Here is a 27,105-nt window from a genome sequence, read left to right as displayed (position 1 = left end):
ACAATAAAATTTCAATAAAGACCTGATCAATAGTAATTATAGTAGATTACTCTGTAAGTCCTATAATCTATAGACTTACATTACCTTTCTATGTTGCTATTTAAATAAACATATGACATCACAGACAAAAATGTCAAAGATAAAGACTTTCCATTACATTCTGTTTCATTTTGTCCATTTTCCCATATATATTCAATGTAAAATAATATTCTCTGACTATGTACAGAATAAATTCTCATAATAGAAAATTTAGAAACTCCATAAAAGAAAAAAATTGAAAATAACAAGCATCCAAAAACATACATCCACAATAGAAATTATGAACATCATTTTCCTTTTAAAAGCTTGAGTTTTAAACTGTATTATATTTAAAAGTATTGTAATTTATTCTGATACTTTAATTGTTATCTAGTAAAATTATTTTTTTCCATTTGCCTAAAATCTATTTTCTATTATTTTTTTTAAAAAAATTACTTTTAGGATTCTCTATCAGTTGTTTGTCAAATACCACATTTTTTGTTTGTTTAGTATAAAGCTCCATCAAAAAGTTTGCTTAACTAGTGTATAAAGGAACCATCAGGATAGTAAACCCCCTTCAAAGGGAATTAGATAAATGGAAGTATTTACAGGCATACCTCATTTTATTGTGCTTTGCTTTACTGCACTTTGAAAATACTGCACTTTTTACATATTGAAGGTTTGCAGCAACCCTGCTTAGAGCTAATTTATTGGAGCCATTTTTTCCAACAGCATTTGCTCACTTTTAATGTCTGTATCACATAGTGGTAATTCTAACAATATTTCAAACTTTTTTATTATTATTACATTTGTACGGTAACCTGTGATCAGTGATCTTTGATGCTACTACTATGACTTACTAAAGGCTCAGATGATGGTTAGCAATTTTTAGCAGTATTTTTCAATTAAGGTAGGTACTTGTTTTAGACATAGCTATTACATACTTAATAGACTATAGTGTAAACATAACTTTTATATACACTGGAAAACAAAAAAAATTGTGTGACTCACTTTATTGTGAATTTGCTTTATCATGGTGGTCTGCAACTGAGCCCGAAATATCTCCAAGTTATGCCTATAAAAAGGTTGAGGAAAAGAATATTCAAGTAAGATTTCTAATTTACACACAAAATAAAACCATAGGTTTGAGGTTGTAATCTTCTAAACTGGACAAAACCCAGGAACTCCTAACATCTCTAGCAGACAAAATTAATTTTCTTTGCTTTCACACAAAAACTATTTGTAAATATCAGTTTTCTACAGGATAATATCTACCCTTACAGCATCGTAAAATGCACTAATCAGTAGCAAAGAGTAAGTCAAAGATACTCACACATGTACAGAATCAGATAATCCCAGATGAGCCTGCTAGACACACCCAATAGACCCCGAAGGAACACCCCGTAATTCTTCTTGTCTATCACCAATTCTTGGGCAACTTTTCCCTAACAGTAATTCTTGTGATCATAAATAATCTGCAAAGGTTATTCTTGATCACACAAAGACAGGCTACTTTCATTATGGTTAGCCTGTTCTTGTTTTTAATAAGTGCAACAAGAGGTTTTACTACATATATATGCCTCCTCATCTTCATTCCATTAACTTCACTTTGGGGCTTTTATAAATATATTGTGAATGTCCAGGGATCTTCCCATTATTATGCTGTTATTATTGTTTTCTTTGTTTTTTGGGAAATTGAAAAGTAACTAAGAAATTTACCTCCAGTGGATTTCACCTGCTCTACTTATAAATGAGGCTGAATTCCTCTCTTTGATGTCTCACAAAACGTGTAAGATTCCTGGCCTGGCAGAAACTGACCTTCCTGACTACTTGAAACATTTGAGCCTTCTAAACCATTAGACATCACATAGGTTTGCTGGGCAGACTTGGTGGGAATTGGCTTTTCATATGAAATATAATGCATGTTTCTTAACGGTAGGTTTGCCAGACTTAACAAGTAACATTTATTCTCAAATTTCTTATAAAATTGACATAAAATGAAACAAAATTTATTTTAAAAGATTGAAATATCATAGATATGTTCTTTGATTAGCATGTAATTAGAAATAAACATCAATAAAGCACCTATAAAGGCAATGAGTATCTGCAAATTAAACAATTTAATTCTAAACCACCAATTGTTAAGGAAGAAGTTGCAAAGGATATTAGAAAATTGTAGAAATTCAATGACAATGAAAGCACAACTTACTAAAAATTTTGGGACATATCTTAAGCTGCATTTAGAAGAAAATTTATAGCTTTAGTGTACATTAAGAAAGTTTTGAAATAAAATAAATAGGCTTCCACTGTGGGAATCTAGAAGAATGGTAAAAATTTAACCCAAAGATATGAATATATGCTGTCTACAAAATAAACAAACAAATAAACAAAAAACCTCACTTTATATTTAAGGACACACACAAGCTGAAAGTGAAAGAGTAGAAAAATATATTCTATGCAATGGCAGCCAAAAGAGAGCAGAAGCAGCTATACTTATACGAGATATGAGACAAAATACATTTTAAGCCAAAAATCATCACAAGAGAAAAAAGAACAGTATATAATGATAAAGAAATCAATTTAAAAGTAATATATAATAATTATAAATATATGTGCATCCAACAATAGAACACTTAAATATATAAAGCAAACACTGACAGGACTGAAGAAAAGAACAGACAGAAGTACATTAATAATAGGGGATTTCAATATCCCATTTTCAATAATGGACAGATCAATCAGACAGAAAATCAGCAAACAGGGAACTTGAACAACACTACAGACCACATGAATCTAACAGACATATACAGAACATTCTACCCAACAGGAACAAAATATATGTTCTTCTCAGTTGCACATTGAACCTTATCCAGTATAGCTCACATGTTAAGACACAAAACAAACCTTAACAAACAAGAAGACTTAAGTCATACCAAGTATCTTTTCTGACTGCTATGGAATGAAAGTAGAGATCAACAACAGAAGGAAAACTAGAAAATTAATAAATATTTGGAGATTAAATAGTACAGTTTGAACGAATAATAGGTCAAAGAAGAAATTAAAAGACAAATTAGACAATATCTTCAGATGAATGAAAATACAACACACCAAAACTTATGAGATGCAGCAAAAGCAGTTCTAAGAGGGAAGTGTATGGCAATAAACACTTACATTAAAAAAGAAAAAAAACTCTAATAAACAATCTAACCTTTACACCACAAGGAGCTACAAAAAGAAAAGCTAAGTCAAGTATTATCAGAGGAAAGGAAACAATAAAAATTAGAGCAGAAATAAACAAAATAAATAGAAAAATCACTAAAACTAGGAGTTTTTTTTAAAACCTATTCTGTTTTTTTTAATTAATTTATTTATTTTATTTATTTATTTTTGGCTGCGTTGGGTCTTCATTGCTGCACACGGACTTTCTCTATTTGCCATGAGTGGGGGCTACTCTTCATTGTGGTGCACAGGCTTCTCATTGTGGTGGCTCCTCTTGTTGTGGAGCATGGGCTCTAGGCATGTGGGCTTCAGTAGTTGCAGCATGCAGGCTCAGTAGTTGTGGCTCATGGGCTGTAGAACTCAGGCTCAGTAGTTGTGGCACATGGGCTAGTTGCTCCATGGCATGTGGGATCTTCCCGGACCAGGGCACGAACCCATGTCCCCTGCATCAGCAGGCAGACTCTCAACCACTGTGCCACCAGGGAAGCCCCGACAGGCAGATTCTTAACCACTGCACCACCAGGGAAGCACAAGAGTTGGTTTTCTGAAGAAAATCAACAAAATTGACAAACCTTTAGCTAGATTAACAAAGGAAGAAAAGAGACAGGACACAAATAAATAAAATCAGAAATGAAAAAGGAGACAGTATAGTTGATGCCACAGAAGTAAAAGGAATCATAAGATATTGCTATGAACAATTATTTGCCAAGAAACTGGATAAACTAGAAAAAAATGCATAAATTTCTAGAAAACTACAACTTACCAAGACTGAATCATGCAGAAAGAGAAAGTCTGAACAGACTTATAACTAACAAGAAGATTGAAACAATAATTAAAAACCTCCCGACAAAGAAAAGCCCAGGACCAGATGTCTTCACTAATGAGTTACACCAAACATTTAAAAAAGAAATGATGCCAATCCTTATCAAACTTTTCCAAAAAATTGATAAGCGGGCAACAACTGCAAACTCATTTTATGAGGTCAGTGTTACCCTCATCTGATATCCAAACCAGATAAGAAAACTAAAAATCAATATTACAGATAAATATAGAGGCAAAATTCCTCAACAATATATTACGAACAAATTCAATAAGACATTAAAAGGATCATACACCATGATCAAGTGAACATTATCTGTGGGACGAAAGGAAGGTTCAGCATACCTAAATCACTCAGTATGGTACACCACATTAACAGAACAAGTTTAAAATCAAAATATTATCATAATAAATGCAAAAAAAGCATTTGACAATATTCAACACGTTTTCATTCCAAAACACTAGGAATAAAAATAAATTAACATAACCTTAACATAATAAAGATCATATATGAAAATGCCACAGCTAACATCATACTCAGCAGTGAAAAACTAAAAGCTTTTCTTCTAAGATAAGGCAAAAGGCAAGGGTTCCTACTCTTGCACTTCTATTCAACATAGTACTGCAAGTCCTAGCTAGAGCAATTAGGCAAGAAATAGAAATAAAGAGCATCCAAATCAGAAAGAAAGAAGTGAAATTACTTCTGTTTGTAGATGACCTCATCTTATACTTAGAAAACCCTAAAGGTTACACACACATACACACACACAGAGACATATACAAACTGTTAGACTAATAAATGAATTCAGTGAAGTGGCAGGACAAAAAAATCAACATACACAAATTATTTGCATTTCTATACACCAACTATGTACTGTGTGAAAAGAAAATTAAGGGAAAAATTCCCTTACAATAGCATCAAAAAGAACAGAATACTTAGTAATAAACTTAACTAAGGAGGTGAATGACTTATAAACTGAAAAATTAAAAATTGATGAAAGAAATAAAAGATGACACAAATGGAAAGACATCCCATGTTCATGGATTAGAACACATTACTACTGGGCTTCCCTGGTGGCACAGTGGTTAAGAATCCGCCTGCCAATGCAGGGGACACAGGTATGAGCCCTGGTTCAGGAATATCCCACATGCCACGGAGCAACTAAGCCCATGCGCCACAACTACTGAGCCTGCACTCTAAAGCTCGCGTGCCACAACTACTGAGCCAGTGTGCCACAACTACTGAAGCCTGCACACCTAGAGCCCGTGCTCTGCAACAAGAGAAGCCACTGCAATGAGCCACCAGTGCACTGCAACAAAGAGTAGCCCCTGCTCGATGCAACTAAAGCCTGCATGCAGCAATGAAGACCTAATGCAGCCAAAATAAGTTTTTTTAAAAAAAGAAGACATTACTACTGAAGTGTCCATTCTACTCAAAGTGATCTATAGATTCAATGCAATTTCTATCAAAAACCAAATGGCATATTTTTACAGAAATAGAAAAAACTCTAAAATTCTTGTGGAGGCACACAATAACCCAAATAGCCAAAATAATCTTTAGAAGGAAAAAAGTTGGAGACCTCACACTTCCTGACCAAATATACTGCAAAGCAATAGTAAATAAAACATTATAGTTTTGGCATAAAGGCAGATACATAGAGCAATGAAATAGAATAGAGAAGCCAGAAATAAATCCTTACCCATAAGGTCAAATGATCTTCTACAAGGGTGCCAAGAATGCACAATGGGGAAGACAGTCTTTTCAACAAATGTTGTTGGGAAAACTGGATAGCCACATGCGAAAGAATGAATTTGGACCCATATTTTACACCATAGAGAAAAATCAGCTGAAAATAGATTAAAGACTTAAAAATAAGACCTGAAGCTGTAAACTCCTAGAAGAAAACATAGAGGAAAAGCGTCATGACATCGGACTTGGATAATTTCATTGAGATGACACCAAAAACACAGCCAACAAAAGTGAAAATAGACAAATGGGACTAGATCAAACTAAAAAGTTCTGCACAGAAAAGGAAATAATAAACAGAGTGAAAAGGGAACCTATGAAATGACAGAAAATATTTGCCACATATCTGACAAGGGGTTAATATCCAAAATACATAAGGAACTCCTATAACTCAACAGCAAAATAATTAATAACCCAGCTAAAAAATAGACTAAAACATGAATAGGAATGTCTTATTCTAAGAAGATATTCCAATAGGTATTTTCAAAGATGTTAAATGTCACTAATCAGTAGGGATATGCAAATCAAAACCTCAATGAGATACCACCTCAAACTTGTTAGGAAAGCCATTATCAAAATAACAAAAACAGAAAGAAAAACAACATCAACAACAAAAATAACAAGTGTTTGAGAGAATGTGGAGAAATTGGGACCCTTTCACCCTGTTAGTAGCAATGTAAAATGATGCAGCCACTGTGAAAGACAGTATGGAGGCTCACCGAAAATAAAAATATAAGTATCACATGATTGAGCAATCTCATTTCTGAGTATTTATTCAGGAAGAACTGAAATTAGCACCTTGAAGAAATACCAGTACTTCAGTGTTCATTACAACACTATTCACAACAGTCAAGAAATGGAAACAACCTTACTGTCCATGAACACACAAACAGGTAAAGAAAATGAGATATATACATACGCTGGAATATTATTCCATGCTAAAAAAGAAGGAAATCCTGCAATACGCAATAACATGGATGAACCTGGAACACATTAGGCTAAATAGAATAAGTCTGTCACAGAACAAATACTGCATGGTTCTACTTATATGAAGTATCTAAAATAGTCAAACTCATAGAATTAGAGTAAAACAGTGGATATCAGGAATTGGGTATGTGGAAGGAGAAACTGCCAATCAGTGGACATAAAGTTTCAATCATGCAAGATCAATAAATTCTAGACATCTGCTCTACAAATTGTGTCTATAATTAACAATGCTATATTATACACTTAGAACATTTGCTAAGAGGATAGATCTCATTTTTTTGTTTGCAGTACGCAGGCCTCTCACTGTTGTGGCTTCTCCTGTTGCGGAGCACAGGCTCTGGACGCGCAGGCTCAGCGGCCATGGCTCACGGGCCCAGCCGCTCCGCGGCATGTGGGATCTTCCTGGACCGGGGTACGAACCCGTGTCCCGTGCATCGGCAGGCGGACTCTCAACCACTGAGCCACCAGGGAAGCCCGATAGATCTCATTTTAAGTGTTCTTACCACAGTGAAGTTTTTTTTTTTTTAAAATCTGTAGGTAGATTGATCCCAAAGAGAGGGAGAGAGAACACAAATTACCCAAATTAGAAATGAAAAAGGGGTCACTACTATGCATTATATGGATAAGAAAAGGAAAAGAAATGCTATATTAGTACAGACTGTACAGATATTATAAAGAAAAAGGTGTGTGTGTATAAACTTTATTGTAACATATTTGACAACTTAGATAAAATGGCAAATGACTTAAAAGACAAATGTTATGAAATATGCCACAAGAACAAATAGATCTTAATAGCCTATTATCTAGTAGAGAAATTAGATTTGTAAATGAAAATCTCCCAAAAAGTAAATTCCAAGACTTGAGGAATTCACCTGTGAATATTTTATAACACCTAATGAAAAACAAATACCAAATCAATAAAAATTATTTTATAAAGTAGAATAAGAAAGAACAATTCTCAAATTATTTATAAGGACAGTCTCACTCTGTCCAAATCTAATTAAAGACATTACTAGAAGAGAAAATTATGGACCAAGTATTCCCCATGAACAGTGATGCAAAAATCACTAACCAAATATTAGCAAGTGAATAGAAAAATATATAAAACATAGCATACATCATGAACCAAAAGTTTATACAAGAATGCAAGGATATTTGGTGCTCAGCTATAAATCAATGTATTATAATTAACCATATTACCAAAATAAAGGAAAAATAATTTGATCATTGCAATTGAAAAAGAAAATGTATTTGGCAAAATTATACACCATTCATGGTAAAAACTTATAGTAAACTAGGAACAGAGGGGAATTTTCTCAATTTGAAAAAGATCACCTACAAAAATCTACATCTGATAGCATAAGTAACAGTGAAATATTGAAAATGCTTTCCCTACTCTACATGCAAGTACTTCTATTCCTAGGTGAGCAGTCCATCTTCTGGTTAAAAACCTATTTGCAATTTTTCAGGCCTGTCTATAGACAATTACAAAGGCTTTACCAGGGCTCAGGGAAAAGGTGCCCTCCACACACCAGACTAAGCGCACAGTCAGCGCACTGCAGTATCTGAAGAGAGTTATAGTCAAGGTCTCAGGCATCTCTGGCCAGTTATGCTTTTCACATATTTGCATTCCTAGCCTTGGCAGCTTCATTCTTAAGTCTCTTTATCTGAGGCCTTGTCTTCTTTCAGGTACCTCTGCCAAGATCTCCTTATCAAGAAGAAGAGAGAGAAGACTTGGACACTTTTCCCCATTCTGACTCAGTACTTTACTCCTAGTCCTATCTCTCAGCCTCCCATTTATCCCAGGATCCATAAATCTGCCAGAGCCTTTTGTAATTGCTAAGTATTTTTTGAGATATTATGGGACAAAATAAGTATCCTGTTCCTCATGATACTTCCACACACTACTTTCCTCATCTACTGATGATTTATTTTTTCTGAAGCCATTACTATTCCAATATATGCCATAGTGGTTTTTCTATTTCCTTCATTCTTTATGCATTTGTTTCTCTTTTCCATGTATTAAGTGTAATTCTAGTTTTAGGAAAAGTTTGTCTATCTTCCCCATTTATTTATTCAATTATTTACACTATTTAGATCATTACATAGATATTTATATGATTCTATGGGTTAGATTATAATCCATTATTTATCATTATTTATTTATTACAGAGTGCAAATTGTTCCAGATTTGGCCATTGGGAGCCACTTCAGGATGGTATGTGTGTACATTTCAAATGTCTACATCATAATCCTGACATCCTGATATTAAAAGTCCAAGAGTTGTTATTTTCTTAGTTCATTTGTTACAAAAATTTGAATTTTTATCTTAAAATTTTAAAGTTTTAAATTTACCTTAAACTTTTCAAATAAAGCTCCATAAACATTCTTTTACAAAAAGACTGCATCTTGTAAAAATAGGTACTCTTTATTGTAAACTGATAGTATTTATTTATTTATTTATTTTTTGGCCACATTGTGCAGCTTGTGGGATCTTAGCTCCCTGACCAGGGATTGAACCCCAGGCCCTCGGCAGTGAGAGTGCAGAGTCCTAACCACTGGACTGCCAGGGAATTCCCCTGATGTTCTTTTTAATCTACTTTATGTGACAGCCTGAGAGCAGTTACCGCACTAACACCTGGACACAATCATTTCTAAATAATAGAGATTAAATGTACAATTGCATTTTAAGTTCATAAGAATAAATTTGTCAATAGCAAACAAATGTTAAAATTTATAAGCTTTTCAAAGATTCTCTAGATCCTCATTGAAATTGCATATCAGTAATTTGTTTCAACAAGATTATTTCATTTCTCTTCTCATGTATGTTTGTGCCTTAGTGAGTTTTAATATTACTTATGCATAATTTTAATGTCTTTTAAGTTTTATTAAAGAAGTTTAATCAAGTGCAATAAAAATCCCAGATTGAAGATCTTTTTTTTTTCCTTATTAAAAGTAAAGTGCTGCCAAGAGTCTGGATGAGAACTATGGGATTCTATATCCAACAGGAAATCTATTTTTTAATAAAAAGAGACTCTTGATAAACTCTATGCTTAAAGCAAATTTCTAAAGCATTTGCTATAGCGACAGAGCCTTTTAATTCCTTAACACTCACATATAAATCTTAATAACTTCCTTTTTGACTATAGGTTTTAGCCACTTCTCTGAAAAGGAAATGGTTTAATATATACATTGTAAAGTTAGCAAAAATATATTTGAAAATGTTATGTAGAATTTAAAACTTTCTAGTTAATAAAATACTAATCTCATCAAATATTTGAATACTTCTAATTGTTAAAATGTCAATCCTTCCTGTTTCCTATGTAGCCAAAGGCAGTTTCATAAAAAATTCTATGAAGAGCAAAAGGAAAGGTTTGGATAAAATGAATAATTCTGAAAAACACCTTCTGTGTTTAATTGTTAATAAAGCTTAAATAATTATGTATCCGCTAAATGTAAATATAGAGCTGTTGATAATTTAACCAAGGCAAGCATCAGTTTCAAATCCCCATAATAATAAAAAAAAAATGCTTTGTCACAAGGGAACTCTACCTAATGCACTGTGGTATCCTAAATGAGAGGGAAATCCAAAAGGGAGGGGATATATGTATATGTATGGCTGATTCATTTTGTTGTGCAGTAGAAGCTAACACAACATAGTAAAGCAACTATATCCCAATAAAAACTAATTTAAAAAATGCTTTGTAATTAAAATCTTCTCATAAGGTACATATTTGGCTTCTTAATTTTAAAGAAAGGACAAAGATCACAATAATGCTGGACATGGTTATCATGCAAAAAGATATTTTGTAGAATTTATTATTCTAGTCAAATTAATATACTGTGAAGGAAATATTTCCTGTTTCTACACTTTGCTCTTTTGATAAATGGTCTGGCCAATGATATGGTATAAATATACTTCTATAAAAATTGGTTTTCTATAGTTTATTGGTATATCATGTGTACTAAACATGGAAAGAGTAGCTATTATTGCTATTTTAAGTCCTTATAAATAAAATTGAATTTTAGAAACTTTTAATTTTGATTCCATCATACCATAACATTTTACTGTGATTAACTAAAGAATGTTTGCATTTGTTGATATGCAAGTAATAATTTTCTACTTATTTGAAACTAAAAAAAGACTTGTTTTCCAGTTAAAGCAGATATAAAAATGGTATTCATACACATTGCCCTCTCCAAAAATTAAGAACACTACATAGAAACAATAAAATCAGACAAATTAATTCCAAATTCCAAGGAACAAAGGTGTAGTCCTATATTAGCTATCTCTTACTACATAACCCATTAGTCCAAAGTTTAGTAGCTTAAGATAACAAGCACTTATTACCTCATAGTTTCTGTGGTCAAGGATCCAGACACAGCACAGCTGGGTCCATTTCTTCAAGATCTCTCACAAGACTGCACAAAATGTAGGCCACGGACATAGTTGTCTCAAGGTTCGCATGATCTCTTTCCAAACTCATTCAGAGATAGTTGGCAGAATTCAGTTTCTCACAGGCTTTTAAATGGAGGCCTCAGTTCTTCAAGAGCCATTTGCTGGAGGCCTCCCCTAATTCCTTGCCTCTTTTTTTAAAACTTTTTATTTTATATTGGAGTATAGTTGATTAATAATGTGATAGTTTCAGGTGTACAGCAAAATGATTTAGTTATATATATACATGTATCTATTCTTCAAATTCTTCTCCCACTTAGGTTGTTACATAATATTGAGCCGAGTTCCCTGTTCTATACAGTAGGTCCTTGTTGTTTATCCATTTTAAACATAGTAGTGTGTACATGTCAATCCCAAACTCCCTAACTATCCCTTCCCCCACCTTCCCCCCCACAACCATAAGTTCGTTCTCTAACTCTGTAAGTCTCTTTCTCTTTTGTAAGTAAGTTCATTTGTATCATTTCTTTTAGACTCCGCTTATAAATGATATTTCTCTTTCTCTGTCTGACTGACTTCACTCAGTATGACAATCTCTAGGTCCGTCCATGTTGCTGCAAATGGCATTACTTCATTCTTTTTAATAGCTGAGTAATAATCCATTGTATATATGTGCCACATCTTCTTTATCCATTCCTCTGTCAATGGACATTTAGGTTGCTTCCACGTCTTGGCTATTGTAAACAGTGCTGCAATGAACATTGGGGTGCATGTATCCTTTCGGACCATGTTTTTCTCCAGATATATGCGCAGGAGTGGGATTGCAGGATCATATGGTAGCTCTATTTTTAATTTTTAAAGAAACCTCCATACTGTTCTCCATAGTGGCTGTACCAATTTACATTCCCACCAACAATGTAGGAGGGTTCCTTTCTCTCCACACCCTCTCCAGCATTTATTGTTTGTGGATTTTTTGATGATAGCCATTTTGACTGCTATGAGGTGGTATCTCATTGTAGCTTTGATTTGCATTTCTCTAATAATTAGCAATGTTGAACATATTTTCCTGTGCCTCTTGGTCATCTGTGTGTCTTCTTTGGAGAAATGTCTACTTAGGCTTGCCTCCTTATAGATTATTTTACATGACACCTAGCTTCATCAGAGTGACCAAATGAAAGGGTGAGAGAGTGCCAGCAAGAGAGAGTGTGTGCTAGCAAGAAATAGTGCTAGCAACATAAAAAGTATGTTGATAGAGTAATCATAGAGGTAAATTCTACCATCTTTGTCATATTCTATTTTTTAGAAGCAAGTCTACACCCAGTGCACACTCAGGAAGAGGGGATTACACAGGAGCCGGAAAACCTGGATGTGAGAACTACTGGGGGCTATGTCAAATGCTGTCTAGCACAAGCCCTCTTCCCAATCACAAACTGTGACATACAGAAGTCAAATGCTTTACTCTTAAAAAAAAAAAAAAGCTTTACTCCTGGATCAAAACAAAGGAAGATGCTGAGGTCTACATCCCTTGTGTGTATGTGTGCACGTGTGTGTGTGTGTACGTGTGTGTGTGCACAACACATATACATAGGTACATATATACTTATTTATAGTGATGATAAGCGAGTTATCTCACTAAGTTGAGAAAACAAAGATGGGAGTTTTGAGAAGCTAAGATCTTGCAGGACAGACTACTGGAGAAAAGGAAGCTATGCAGAGGAAGCATGAAATAAATCTTCACGTGGATCACTTTGGGTCCTTAGCAGAATACAAATAGGCATATGTAGAATGAAATTTCACAATATTGAGAAATGACTTTGGAGAAGTAAGGTGAGTAATCCTGAGTTCACACAGGGCTGGGAGACACTGAAGTTCCAACTAACCAGATTTAAGGGTCCTTTTGAAAACCCAGAGCATTCAACAGAGATTCCAGAAGATTCATACCTTAATATACAATTAAGATAGCCCTAGAATAAAGAAAAGTTTTCGTTTCCCCAGAAAAACAAAAGGCTTAAAAACAGCCTCAGAAGGATCAAGTCTGTCAATCATTAGTTAATTAACTCCCAAAACAAAGTCAACAATCTTTAAAGGAATACTTATAATATGGCACTTGAAAATATAAAATATACAACAATAAAACTGACCATCTTATTAAAAATAATTGTACATTCAAATAAACAGAGAAATATATCACTAGGAGAAATGAAAAAATAAAATGAATCTCCAATTTAAAAAGAATTAGAAAAGACTTAGAAATGGACTTCAATACATTTATTTTAAATATGTCCATATAGTTAAAGCATATTATTTAGTGTGAAAAGAAATTAAATAAAAATAAATAAATAATACTTCTAGATATGAAAAGTGAAATAGATAAAATAGGGGAAATAACTTATTTTAGTTACAGTGGATTAGAAACTGTAATTCACTAAATTTAAGACATAGCAAACAGAAGCACAAGGGGAAGAATATCCAGAACCAATTGACCTGTGCTATTAGCAAGCAATCTAACATACATGTAACTGGTATCTCAGAAAAGGGAGAAGACAAGGAGACAGAGAAAAATATTTAAAGAAATAATGATCGGGGCTTCCCTGGTGGCGCAGTGGTTGAGAGTCTGCCTGCCGATACAGGGGACACGGGTTCATGCCCCGATCCGGGAGGATCCCACATGCCGCGGAGCGGCTGGGCCCGTGTGCCATGGCCGCTGAGCCTGCGCGTCCGGAGGCTGTGCTCCACAACGGGAGAGGCCACAACAGTGAGAGGCCTGCGTACCGCAAAAAAAAAAAAAAAAAAAAAAAGAGAAATAATGACCAGCATTTTTTTTCCAAATGTGTGAAGCACAATAAAACCACAGATCCAAGAAGTACAATCAGTATCTACCGCATACATACAAAGAAACTCACACAAGGCATATATTAATCAAATTACTAAAACACAGTGATAAAGTGACAATCGAGTCTGTGTGTAAATACATTTGTGGATAAGATAGAGAAAAGAGGATTTCTGAGAACCAGGTAGGCAAAGCAATTTATATAGTGTGTTAGAAGATATGTTAACTGGTCCTGTGAGAAATGACCTAATCACTGACTAGGTCATTGACCTAATCACTGTTCTACACACACACACACACATACACACACACACAACCTAACAAGAACAAGTGATCATCCAATAAGGCAGAGAGCATTAATGAGGTCAGTCCAAGACAATCCAAATGAGTGAATCATGCAACTTGAAATATATGAACGACATTCAGAGTTTGAAAGTTGTAAGCAATCACCAGAAATTTTGGACATCAAGCAGAAGAATTCAGCCCTATCTCCAACAACTCTTTTTCCAGACCCTTTCATCTAATCAGCATTTATAAGATAGAATTCCTTTTTCACACTCTACACAAAGAAAAAACTTTAATTGACAATTAGTCAAATGTATTTTCATAATTTAGTTCTTAATGTTGTTTTTGTTTTTTTAACAGCTGTATTGAGGAATAATTCGCATGCCATAAAAATCCATCTACTTAAAGTGTAAAATTTAGGGTTTTACTAGATTCACAGAGTTATGCACACATCATCTCAATCTAATCTTAGAACATTTTCATCATCTCCAAAGAAACACTACATTAATTTGCGATCACTCTTCATTCCTTACCTCCCTATACCCCAGGCCTAGGCAACCAGTAATTTTCTTTTCTATCTCTATATATTTGCTTATTCTGAACATTTTCTATACATTATACCATATAATATGTAGATTTTAGTAACTGGCTCTTTCACTAAGCATAATGTTTTCAAAGTTTACCCTTATTGTGGCTTGACTCACTACGTCATTCCTTTCTATGGTCAAATACTATTCCATTGTATGGATATGTCACATGTTATTTATCCATTCAATAATTGATAAACATTTGGATTGTTTCCACCTTTTTTGCTATTATGAATAATGTTATGAACATTCTTCATAAGCTTCTGTGTGGATATAGGTTTCTATTTACCTTGGGTATACATGTAGAAATAATATTACTGGGTGATATAGCAACTACAGTTAACATTTTAAGGAACCACCAAATTATTTTTGAAAGCAGCTGCACCATTTTAAATCACTACCAGCAATATATGAGGGTTTCAAATTCTTCACATCCTCACCAACACTTGTTATTCTCTCATTTTAATTATAGCCATCATGGTTGGTAGGAAGTAGTCTTTTATAGTTTTGATTTGCATTTCTCTAATGACTGATGATATTGACCATTATTTCATGTGTTTGTCATTTGTATTGTTTCTTGAGAACTATGTATTCAAATAATTTTATTGTGATCAAAAAAGAGACTATATGAATTCAATTTTTCTACATTTATTGAGACTTGTTTTGTGGACTAAAGTACGGTCTAACCTGCAGAATGTTCCATATACACCTGAAAAGAATTTGTATTCTGCTTTTGTTGGATAAGTGTTCTATACATGTCTAGAAAACATGCAGAGTTGTTCAAATCCAGTATTTCCTTACTAAGCTTCTGTCTAGATATTCTATCCTAACTGAAAATGTGATAATGAAAACTCTAACAATTATTTTAGAACTCTGCTTCTCTTTTCAATTCTGTGGATATTTGCTTGATATATTTTGGGACTCTGTTGTTGGTGCATATATGTTTATAATTGTTATATCTTCCTGATGAATTGACCCTTTTGTCAAAATGTAATATATCACTTGGTCTCTTTTAACAGTTTTTGACTTTAAGTCCATTTTGTCTGATATTAGTATAGTCACTCCTGCTCTCTTTTTGTTACTATTTGTATAAAATGTCTTTTTCATCTTTTCACTTTTATCTATTTGTGTCTTTAGATGTGAAGTCAATCTCTGGTAGACAGTATGTATTTGGATAATTTTTTTTATCCATTCTGTCAATCTCTGCTTTTTTATTAGAGAGATTAATCTATTTACCTTTAAATTAATTACTATAAAGGAAGAATTTATTTCTGTCATTTTGCTATTTGTTTTCAACATGTCTTTCAAATTTTTTGTTCCTCCGTACTTGCATTAGTGACTTCTTTAATTAAGAGTTTTGTGGTGTACAATTTAGCTTCCGTTCTCATTTCCTTTGGTGTTATTGTTTAGATATTTTCTTAATAGAGAACATGGAGAGCGAAATTAATATCCTAAATTTATTAAAATCTTGTTTTAATTGATATTTACTTAGCTTCAATAACATAAAATTTTCTCCTATAAAGTTCCACCTCCCCTTTATGTTGTTATAATCACAAATTACATCTTTCTATAGTACACTTATAAATATATATTCTATAATTATTGTTTTATGCATTTGCCTTTTGAATAATACAGGAAATAAAAAGAGAAGTTAAAAACCAAAATAACAATAATACTGGCTTTTATATTTACCTATGTAGTTACTTTTAATCTGGTTCTTTATTTCTTTGTATGGCTTTTAGTTACTGACTAGTATCCTTTTCTTTCAGCCTGAAGGACTCCTTTTAGCATTTATTGCAGAGCAGGTCTACTAGTACCAAACACTTTCAGCTTTTTTTTTTTTTAATCTAGAAGCATCTTAATTTCTTCCTTATTTTTGAAGGATAGTTTTGTCAAATATAAAATTCTTGGTTGACAATTTTTTCTTCTACCTTAAAAAAAAATATCATCCACTCCCTTCTGGTTGCCATGGTTTAAAATGAGAAATCTCCTATTAATCCTATTGAAGATACACTGCTATACATAAGGAATCACTTCTCTCTTGCTTCCTTCAAAGGTTTTCTCTGTCTTATTGTAATATGTCTTTGTGTCGATTTCTTTGGGTTTATTTTCCTCTGACTTTTTGAGCTTCTTTATTGTGTAGATTAATGTTCTTTATAAAATTCAGAAAGCTTCATCTATTATATCTTCATTTATTCTTTCTGCCCCATTTATCTTTTTCTTTACACCTAGGATTCCCATTATGCATATGTTGGTATGCTTCATGATAATCCACAGGTCTTTTAGTCTCTGTTTAACTTTTTTATTCTTTATGGCTTTCTGTTCCTCAGAAGAAATAGTTTCAATTATCTATCCTCAAGTTCATTAATTCTATCTTATTCTATTGATTCTATCTTCTGCCTGCTCAAATCTGCTATTGAGATGTTCTAATGAATTTTTATTTCAGTTATTGTAATTTTAAGCTCCTGAATTAGTTTGTTCCTTTTTACAATTTCTATCTCTTTATTGACATTTTCAAGTTTATACATCATTCTCCTGATTTCCATTACTTCTTGCCCATGGTTTCCTTTAACTTTTTGAACCTATTTAAAAGTCAATTTATAGTCTGTATTTAGCTAATCCAACATCTTTGTTTCCTCAGAGACACTTTTTGCAAGTTTCCTCTGCAAATGGGCCACAAGTTTGGTTTTTTTTACATGATTTATAATATTTTACTAAAAAATCGACATTTTTAACATTTTAATGTGTTACCTATGAAAAGTAGATTCTTTCTCTTCCTTAGACTTTTCATTAATTTCTGTTTATTTAGTGACTCTTCAGAACTATTTCTGTAAATGTACGAGCTTTATCATGTATAATCTCTGAATTCTCTGTTACTTCAGCTTGTGTTCAGCTAATGTTTTGACAGATATTTCATTGAATGATAGAATGCAGAGAGAGAGAGAGAGAGAGAGAGAGAGAGAGAGAACTCTCAGTCATTGCAGACTGGCTCTGTACTGTGGGACTCCTTTGATGCTTAGCTAGGCTGTTTACAACTCTACCTTAGCTTTTACTTCCTGATGGCACTGAGACTAGCAAAGAGGTAAAATCCCCTAAGGTTTCTTCTCGGTATGTGCCCTGCCCAGGGCATGCACATGACTTTACAAATTTCTCAGTGTACATGGGCACTTTTGAATTCTCTAATTTCCAAAGAAACTCTTTCCCCAGATTTATTTTCCCAGATTTTAGTTGTTCCATTGTTTGCTTCAACTGTAACCTTCTGATCCAGGAAATTGCAGGTTTTTGTGTTGTTTGTTTACTTTAAACTATTTTTGAGAAACACCCACCACATTTCTACACTGAGTGAATTCTGATTTAGGCAGAACAAAAGTAAGCACCTTGAGTCAGTCCTTCAGGCAGCCCCCAGATGGAATAAATGACATTAATTCTTCGATAATAAATTCTGCTCTGATCCCTTTGTTTTCAGGGACCAGGATTCTATATTAGATACAAAGAGTGCCATCTCCAAGCCACCACAATGAAGGGGAGGGAATTAGGGCAAGGTTAAGTAAAAATACCACATTTTTCTACCTTTCTAAAGTTCCCTTTCTCTTGATTCAGCTGTAAACCTTTGACTGTTTTCTAGAGTTCTACACAGTTGATAGGTGTTTTCTTTGAGTACTTCTGGCTTCTATGGTCTCAAAAGAGAAACTGAATGCATTTCAAATTGGTTTTCTCTTATAAGTAACATATCCTTTCTTTCTGGTTGATTTCAAAAACTTTTTTTTTTGTCTTCAGTTTTCAGAAATTTAATTGTGATATATTTTTGTGTGGATTTCCTTGAGTATTACATTTAGTGTCTGTTCAGTTTATTAAATCTCTAGGTTGATGTCATTTCCAAAATTTGAGAAGTTTTCAGTCATAATTTCTTTAAATACATTTTTGGTTCAACACTGTCCTTTCTTTTGGGAATCTGATGATTAAAAGGTTAACTTTTTAAAAATTATTATCTCAAAATTCTGTGAGATGTTCATATTTTTTCAGCCTATTTTCTCTATTGTTCAGATTTGGTACGTTCTATTGATTTGTCCTTAATTCACTGACTCAATCCTCTGTAATCTACACTCTGCTATTGAGCCCAACCAGTGAGTTTTTATTTCAGTTACTGTATTTTTCAGCCTCATTATTTCCATTTGGTTATTTTTATATACAATTTTTATTTCTTTTGAGAGATTTTCTATGTTTTAATTTGCTTCTGTAAAATCCCTAATTCCTTGTTGAAGCATTATTATGATAATTACTTTAAAATATTTGTAAGATAATTCCAACATCTAACTCATATCAGTACTGGCATCTATTGATTGTCTTTTGTCATTCATGCTGTCATTTTCCTGATTCTTGGTATGACAAATAACTTTAACTTCATCCTCAATATCTTAGATAGTATGACACTCTGATTCTTATTTACCTTGTTTTTATAGCAGGCCATCTCCCTGGTGAGGTGTAGCACACTGGCATGGTGGTTGTGTATATTCAGCTTTCCCTTAGACCCCACCAACTGCACTTCATCAAAAGTGGAGCACTTACCCATACTGTTTCATTGAAGATGGGTAGATGGAAGTTCAGCTCCCTTTGGTTCAGCCTGACACCTTCCTGGTGAGAGAGGACACTAACTCATATCATTTCAGTGCCTCCTAGTTGTGGGGGCAGGGTAATATCACCATCAACAAGGAAGGTGGAAGTGGAAGGATTGCTCACACTGTTTTGTTGTTGCAGGTTGGGAGCAGCAGCTTTTGTCTCCTTTGGGACCAGCTGACACCAGGAGACAGTGTGGAAGAAATACAGTGCCAACTAGACATTCCTCATTCCACACCTTTCTGCTTCACTGATGCTGGTTGGTTGTGGAACCTCAGATATCCACTGGATCCCACTGATACCAAGAGGACTAGAGCACTGACTATTTCATCTTGAAGAACTTTGTTCTGCATTGATGTCAACTGTGTGTGGAGTCTCAGCTTGTCACTTGACTCACTGACATCACCTCCAGAGTTGATTACTCCCATCTGCATCCCCAGTTAACATTATCTTTAGCAATATATCTAAATATATGGCATATCATGTTACTTTCCTTTTGTAATAGTCCAAAAGCATTCTATTACTCTTTCAATAAAATCCAGATTCGTTATTGCTTCATGAAACTTTTTCAATTGTTTCTTGCTAATCTTTGCTTTGTCTCTGACCATTTCTCCATTTGTTGCTTGTGTTTTAGTTATTTTGAACAATTACAATGACCCATGCTCTCTAGCAGACAGTGCATTTTATATTGCCTTAGGTATGGGTTTGCTGTTATATATGTATATGTATGTGTGTGCGTGTATATGTGAAATACTTGTTGCTCATAGTAACATGTATACTGTGGTAGAGAAATACTTCCATGAAATTACCCTTAATTGGCCCTAATTTTGTCATCTAAATAACCAAAAAAAATCAATAGCTGAAATTTCAAATTTAGTCACTTATAGCACATTTTGGGAGATCTCCAAAATACAAATATCATACTACTACAACTATATAGATAAGTGAATAAATAAAATGAATTAAATCTTTTATTACCTGTATCTCATGGAAAATTCTTTCAAAGAAAAAGTCATGTACTATACAGTCTCATGGGGACAGTGAGAATCACTTCCCATGTATTGTTATACACATTATATGCTAAACACAAACACAGATAAAACTAAATGTACAGCTTGCTGCACAGGAATAGCTGACCGCATATATTACCAGCATGGCAGGTGAACCTTCCGTTTACTGCCAAATTAGTTCCAGGTATGAGATGTTGTTAGTGTCTCCAGTAGTCCTGACTGGTCTAAAATTGGACTGCTTTTGGATTTAAATCTGTGCCACTGTTTTGTTTGAGATGTGATATTCTAGTATTAATACATAATTTCTATAAACAGAAACTCAAGTGTCATCTGGTTATTAAAGACTCTACCTTCTACACGGTCACATTATAGTGGAAATAAATGTAATTATGTACATGTATAATATGATAATTTTACTTTTGGTCAAAGAGGACAAATGTAGAACAGCTGTATTTTCTGTTTTAAAGTTCCCATCAGTCAATTACAGCACATTGTCTGAAAACAGATGGCACTGAAGTCAGGCAGAATTCTCCAGCACTGAGTATTAACATGGAGGAATTTTAGTAATATAGAGTGTCACCCATAAGGTAAATCCTGTATGATATTTACCACTGTGCTATTACATAATATTTTTTTAAGTAAAATTAACCTGATTCTCTATTGTTGACTGATGTTGCATTGTATTTATAACCCATTTTCTATCCTAGCAGCCACATTACCTGGAGAGAAAGAATACTTATGTTTTCAGGGACTTCTAAATATTATTTTGGCCAGATGGCTATTAAATGGTCAGAGTTTTTGGATGAGTACTAAAACATCTGTTCTCAGTATTGTCCTGCTTTCAACAATTCAGCTTGTTAGTAGATGGAGAGAAGTTCCCCTATGAGTTATCTCCCATAGTTGAGACTTATAGGATTACATTTTGTAGGAATAATGAGAAAGAAATGTTAGCACCTATATTAAAACTGTATAGATTCATCTGATAAAATTTTCATACCACACTACAGATGCTCATTGAATTAAATCTCTTTACACAAAATGACGATTGATCTTTTTACTGCTTATAGAATATAAATGCTGAAGTATAACATATTACATTCATTGCAAGCAAATTAATTCTAAAAACAATGTGCATATATACCACAACAAGCCTAAAAAAGCAGAGTTGTACTGATTCTACCACTTCACAGCTAAGTTCAATGTAAGTAGACATGCACATCTTGAGATAAATAACTAAGAAAAGAATACTGGCAAAACATGTCCTTTACAAGACAGTTCAAGATATAATTCTTAATATTTCAGTGACATAGGTACAAATAAAACAGGGAAAAATATTGAAATATTACTGGAGGATTTCTGATTCTACAAAGATTATTTCTTCAAGACCCTGTACAACTAAAACACTCTTGCCACAAGCAAGAACAGGAAGACTATGATAGATGGAAAGAAGAAGAAAATCAACTTAGGGACCTCCAATCATGAAGGATAACACATGGTGAGTTCCATGGGTTTTCTTATTGCCTCCCACATATCCTGATAAAACATTACAGATTATAGCACCTGCATTACAACAATAACAATTCTAGATGTCAGTAGGATAATATCTTCCTAAACCTAAAGCAGGCAAAGGCTGTTTTTCAAATAGAAAATGAAGAGGATGAATCCCGAAGAAAAAGTAAAATTTTAATTATCAAAAAATAGTGCTGAGAGTGAAGGGGAAAGGTATAAACTTTGAAGAGAGATCTGTAGATCATAAGAGGCATAAATGACTTGTACCCAGCATATATGTCATGGCAATTTTTAAAATAGAGAATTGCATAGAAAACAGGTTAAAACTTTGAATGGGTATGTCACAAAAGAATATATATAAATGACTAATGAATAAAAAGGTGTTCAATATCATAGTAATTACAGAAATGCAAATTAAAACTAAATTAATACACTACATATCTACCAGAATGATTGACTCACAGAAATTTTACTAGATTTAACCATAGATCTGAAAAATAATGAATTATTTTATTATTTATATCTCAAAAATAGAGTTTAACCTCTGCTGGAATATCATTAAAAATAAATTGTTGGGCTTCCCTGGTGGCGTGGTGGTTGAGAGTCCACCTGCCGATGCAGGGGACACGGGTTCGTGCCCCGGTCTGGGAAGATCCCACATGCCGTGGAGTGGCTGGGCCTGTGAGCCATGGCCACTGAGCCTGTGCGTCCAGAGCCTGTGCTCCACAATGGGAGAGGCCACAACAGTGAGAGGCCCGTGTACGACAAAAAAAAAAAAAAAAAATTAAAAAATTAAAATAAATTGTTTATATCTGAATGTAAAATATCCATTTTTATTAAAGCTATGTGATGTTCCTCTTAAGAGTGAACTCCTGAAATAGTCTAAGTTATTATTTAGATGGGTTCTGATAAAACAGACTGACTTTATTAGAGCTAAAAATGACAACTTTATTTTGGGTTCAACACATAGTAGAAGTAGACTTCAAAATTATGAATATTTTCTTCCCTAAAACAATTGCAACTGAATATCTGTAGCTTTCAATTAGTAATGCAATTTCAATAATATAAAATTGATGGACTGTAATGAACTAGAAGTATCAATTGCCTACAAGCTCTCACTGAAAGTTTTTTTATGACAGATGCCATATATAATTAAATTTCACAGTCAAAGGAAAAAGCCTTTCAAGTGCTTTTGTTAGTATGATAACTATACATTTTCAAAAGGAATACAGTATCAACCTTTGTAGTAACATTTCTGTTTTTCTTCCTGCACTCAGAATAGCACTGTCAAATTATAGTTAATGACCCATTTTAAATCCCTCAAATTATAGAGTGAATGATGTGAGTTAATGTGCTCCCTTACTTTTTTAACATTTCTTAAGTAGTTTTCTAAGTTTTTTAAAAGAGAAAATATGCTTTAGTCATATCAAAAGTTATGTTCAACTTTTCCAGACGGGGAAGATGGTTTTTCTAATTTTATTTCTTGTACAAAAGATTTGAAAGCACAGATAAAGCAGTACCTATAAACATATCAATTGATTTAACTCAGCTGAGTGAAATTTATGTTAAAGAAAAAGAATCAAAATATCACATTTTGGAAATAAAAAATATTTTATAATAGGAAGTGATGCTGAACTTTATACTCTTCTCTCAATTATGCACTCCACTTAATTAAATATTAGGTTTATAGTAAGAGAACACTTCTCTATTCTCATAGTGATTCCTATTTCAGATGAGTAGGTCTTTCTGTACGTTCCTAACACTGTCTGCAACTTGACAGAATTATGCATTCATAGGCAACGATTCATATTTGAAGGAAATGCCATAGAGGATAAGAGTTCACTACATGATCCTTAGCTAATAGGAAGGTTTTCGTGGAAGCTTCTTCCTAGAAGCATAATGGAAGCTTCTTGTGCATGTAACTTCCAAAATTACAAGATGTTACCATTATGAGTCTACAAAATATGAAGGGAGAAGAATTGATTAATAAAAGTTAGGTAACACTGAATATTGTCATCATGACATATATAACAGCCACACAATAAGCAAAATTATTTTTAACTATTTAGGGTCATGAAGCATATAACTATGGTGTCCTTTCTTCCTTTATTCAATAAATGCTTACTGTTTTAGTAAATTTGGCGAGGTGATGGATGTGTTAATTAACTTGAATGTGGTAATCATTTTACAATGTATATGTATATTAAATCATCACATTTGCATCTTAAATCACACTGTAAAACCTAAATATAAAAAACTTTTATTTATCAAGCATACCTCAACAAGCTAGAAAAATATAATAAAAAATAAGGTCGTAAATAAACACTAATGGTTCTCATAAAAAATATATTTTAAAAAAATGCTTACTATCTGTAATTGCCAAGGATTGGCAAGGTATTTATCTGGAGTGATTTAAAAAATGAAATACCTTTTTAAGTCTGTAATTAGAGTTTCCAATGTTGATTTAATGTAATTATTTTTTGTTTCCTTTTCTTCTGTGAATTACAACTGTGAAATGTCTCTTATTTGAATAAAGTAAAGAACTTTTCTTAACTGCTTAAAGAGACTGATACGTAGAATGTTTTGTGGTTATTGTAAGACAATGGATTAAAGAAATGTAAGTATTCTCCTGCCATAAACATCTGGAAATCATGGGTAAAAACTAATATATTTCAAATTCAAATCTGATCTTATGTTAAAGAAAAAGAAGTTTCCAGTTTCCAAGTATTAGGTGGAACACTGGAACCTAGTGAGGAAAGCAGATAAGCTGATACTGCTCCTGTGTGAGGTCTCGGCGATAAGAGCACACAGCAGGAGAGGGTTCCGTCCACATAAACCCAACAGACTAGGCCTTGTGCCCATGTAGGGCAGAAGGTAGAAAATAAGATCACTGAAGATAAACCAGGAACCCCAGCTATCTGAAAACCAGGAAAAGTAGGTGGACAGAGAAATGCAAACTATTACAAGCTTCTCTGTATCTGCATAGGCTGTAGGTGAAAACAAACCAAAAAAATAGGATTCTCAGTTCAGCCTAGATATACCCTGGATATCCCCAAGCCATGAAATTAACATAAAAGTTGGTTATTGGCATTTGAATTCCTAATATGTCTAATGAAAGCAAACCAAAACCCACTGTGGAGATACACTCCCACTCAGAGACAAAATTTACCAGAATAGAAGATGAGATTTTTCAATGCAAAAAAGCATAAAATTTCAAGTAAGATAAACGAATAAAAATTCACAGCTGAACATATCTGAGTGAAATTCCATAATACTATAAAAAAGAGAATTCAAAAATAATCATAGGCAAGAGATAAAACTACATCTAGAGCAAAATTTTATGATCAATATGAAGCTAACTGAATATCTTTAAAATACTAAGATAGTCATCAAATCACAAGAGAAAAGAACAAGAGAAGTAGAAAAAATCTACAAAAACAAATCCAAAACAATTAACAAAATGGCAATAGGAATATAGATATCAATAATTACCTTAAATGTAAGCAGACTAAGTCCTCCAACCAAAAGACACAGACTGGATAAATGGATACAAAAACAAGACCTGTATATATGCTGCCTACAAAAGACTCACTTCAGACCTAGAGACACATACATACTGAAAGTGAGGGGATGAAGAAAAGTATTCCACGCAAATGGAAATCAAAAGAAAGCCAGAGTTGCAATACTTGTAACAGAAAAAAATAGACTTTAAAATAAATACTGTTTCAAGAGATAAAGGACACTATATAATGGTCAAAGGATCAAACCAAGAAAAAAAAATAACAATTGTAAATATATATGCAACCAACATAGGAACACCTCAATATATGAAGCAAATGTTGACAGACATAAGAGGAGAATTTGACACTAACAAAATAATAGTGGGGGACTTTAAGAGCCCACCTACATCAATAGATCATTCAGGAATAAAATCAATAAGAAAACACAGGCCTTAAATGACTCCTTAGACCAGATGAACTTAATTGATATTTATATAGCATTCCACCCAAAAGCAGAATACACATTCTTTTCAAGTGCACATGGAACATTCTCGAGGTGAAATCACACGCTAGGCTACAAAGCAAGCTTCCATAAACTTAAAAAATCTGAAATCATATCAAGCATCTTTTCTGACCACACTATGAGGCTAGAAATCAACTATAAGAAAAAACTGCAAAAACCACAAATACATGGAAGCTAAACAATATACCACTAAACAACCAATGGATCACTGAAGAAATCAAAGAGGAAATCAAATAATACCTAGAGACAAATGAAAATGAAAACATGATGATCCAAAACCTATGGGATGCAGCAAAAGCAATTCTAAGAGGGGAGTTTATACAAGCTTACACCAGGAAGCAAGAAAAATCTTAAATAAACCACCTAACCTTATGCCTAAAGCAACTAGGGAAGAACAACAACAACAAAAAAAAACCCTAAAGTTAGTAGAGGGAAAGAAATCATGAAAATCAGAGCAGAAATAAATGAAATAGAGACTAAGAAAACAGTAGAAAAGGCCAATGAAACTAAAAGCTGGTTCTTTGAAAAGATAAGCAAAATTCATAAACCTTTAGCCAGACTCATCAAGAAAAAAAGGGAGAGGGCTCAAATCAATAAAATGAGAAATAGAAAAGAAGTTACAACAAACAACACAGAAATACAAAGGATCATAAGACACTACTACAAGCAACTAGACACCAATAAAATGGACAACCTGGAAGAAATAAACAAATTCTTAGAAAGTTACAATCTCCCAAGACTGAACTAGGAAGAAATAGAAAATATGAAAAGACCAATTACAAGTACTGAAATTTTGAATCTGTGGTTAAAAAACCAGAGACGGGCATGAGACACTAAGGCTGCTGCTACAGCCACAAAGAAGCCTGTGTGCAAGCACAGGTCATGACCACACCTCTGCTGCTGGGAGCCTGTGCAGGCTGCCACCACCAGGGTCCTGTGATCTAGGGACAAATTCCCCAGGAGAACACATGGCGTGCCTCAGGTTGTTGCAACATCACGGCAGCATATGCCACCACCATCGCCCCTCATTCCATACCCCTCCCTCTCTCCAGCCTGAGTGAGCC

General features: G+C 33.6%; 1 long non-coding RNA gene across 1 annotated transcript in view; it reads right to left on the bottom strand.

The window, feature by feature from the left end:
- The window catches only part of LOC109549359 (uncharacterized), a 319,510-nt gene that overhangs the window by 232,711 nt on the left and 59,694 nt on the right, over positions 1-27,105 (bottom strand). Inside the window, exon 3 of the long non-coding RNA XR_002175643.3 lies at positions 1,030-1,093. This is a non-coding gene — a long non-coding RNA (uncharacterized lncRNA). The remainder of the gene's footprint in view (positions 1-1,029; positions 1,094-27,105) is intronic.

This window comes from Tursiops truncatus, chromosome 7 (genome assembly GCF_011762595.2).
Source record: "Tursiops truncatus isolate mTurTru1 chromosome 7, mTurTru1.mat.Y, whole genome shotgun sequence".
In the NCBI taxonomy this organism is placed as follows: Eukaryota; Metazoa; Chordata; class Mammalia; order Artiodactyla; family Delphinidae; genus Tursiops; species Tursiops truncatus.
Note: the sequence above shows the minus strand (reverse complement) of the source record. Positions and strands in the feature narration are given on the sequence as shown.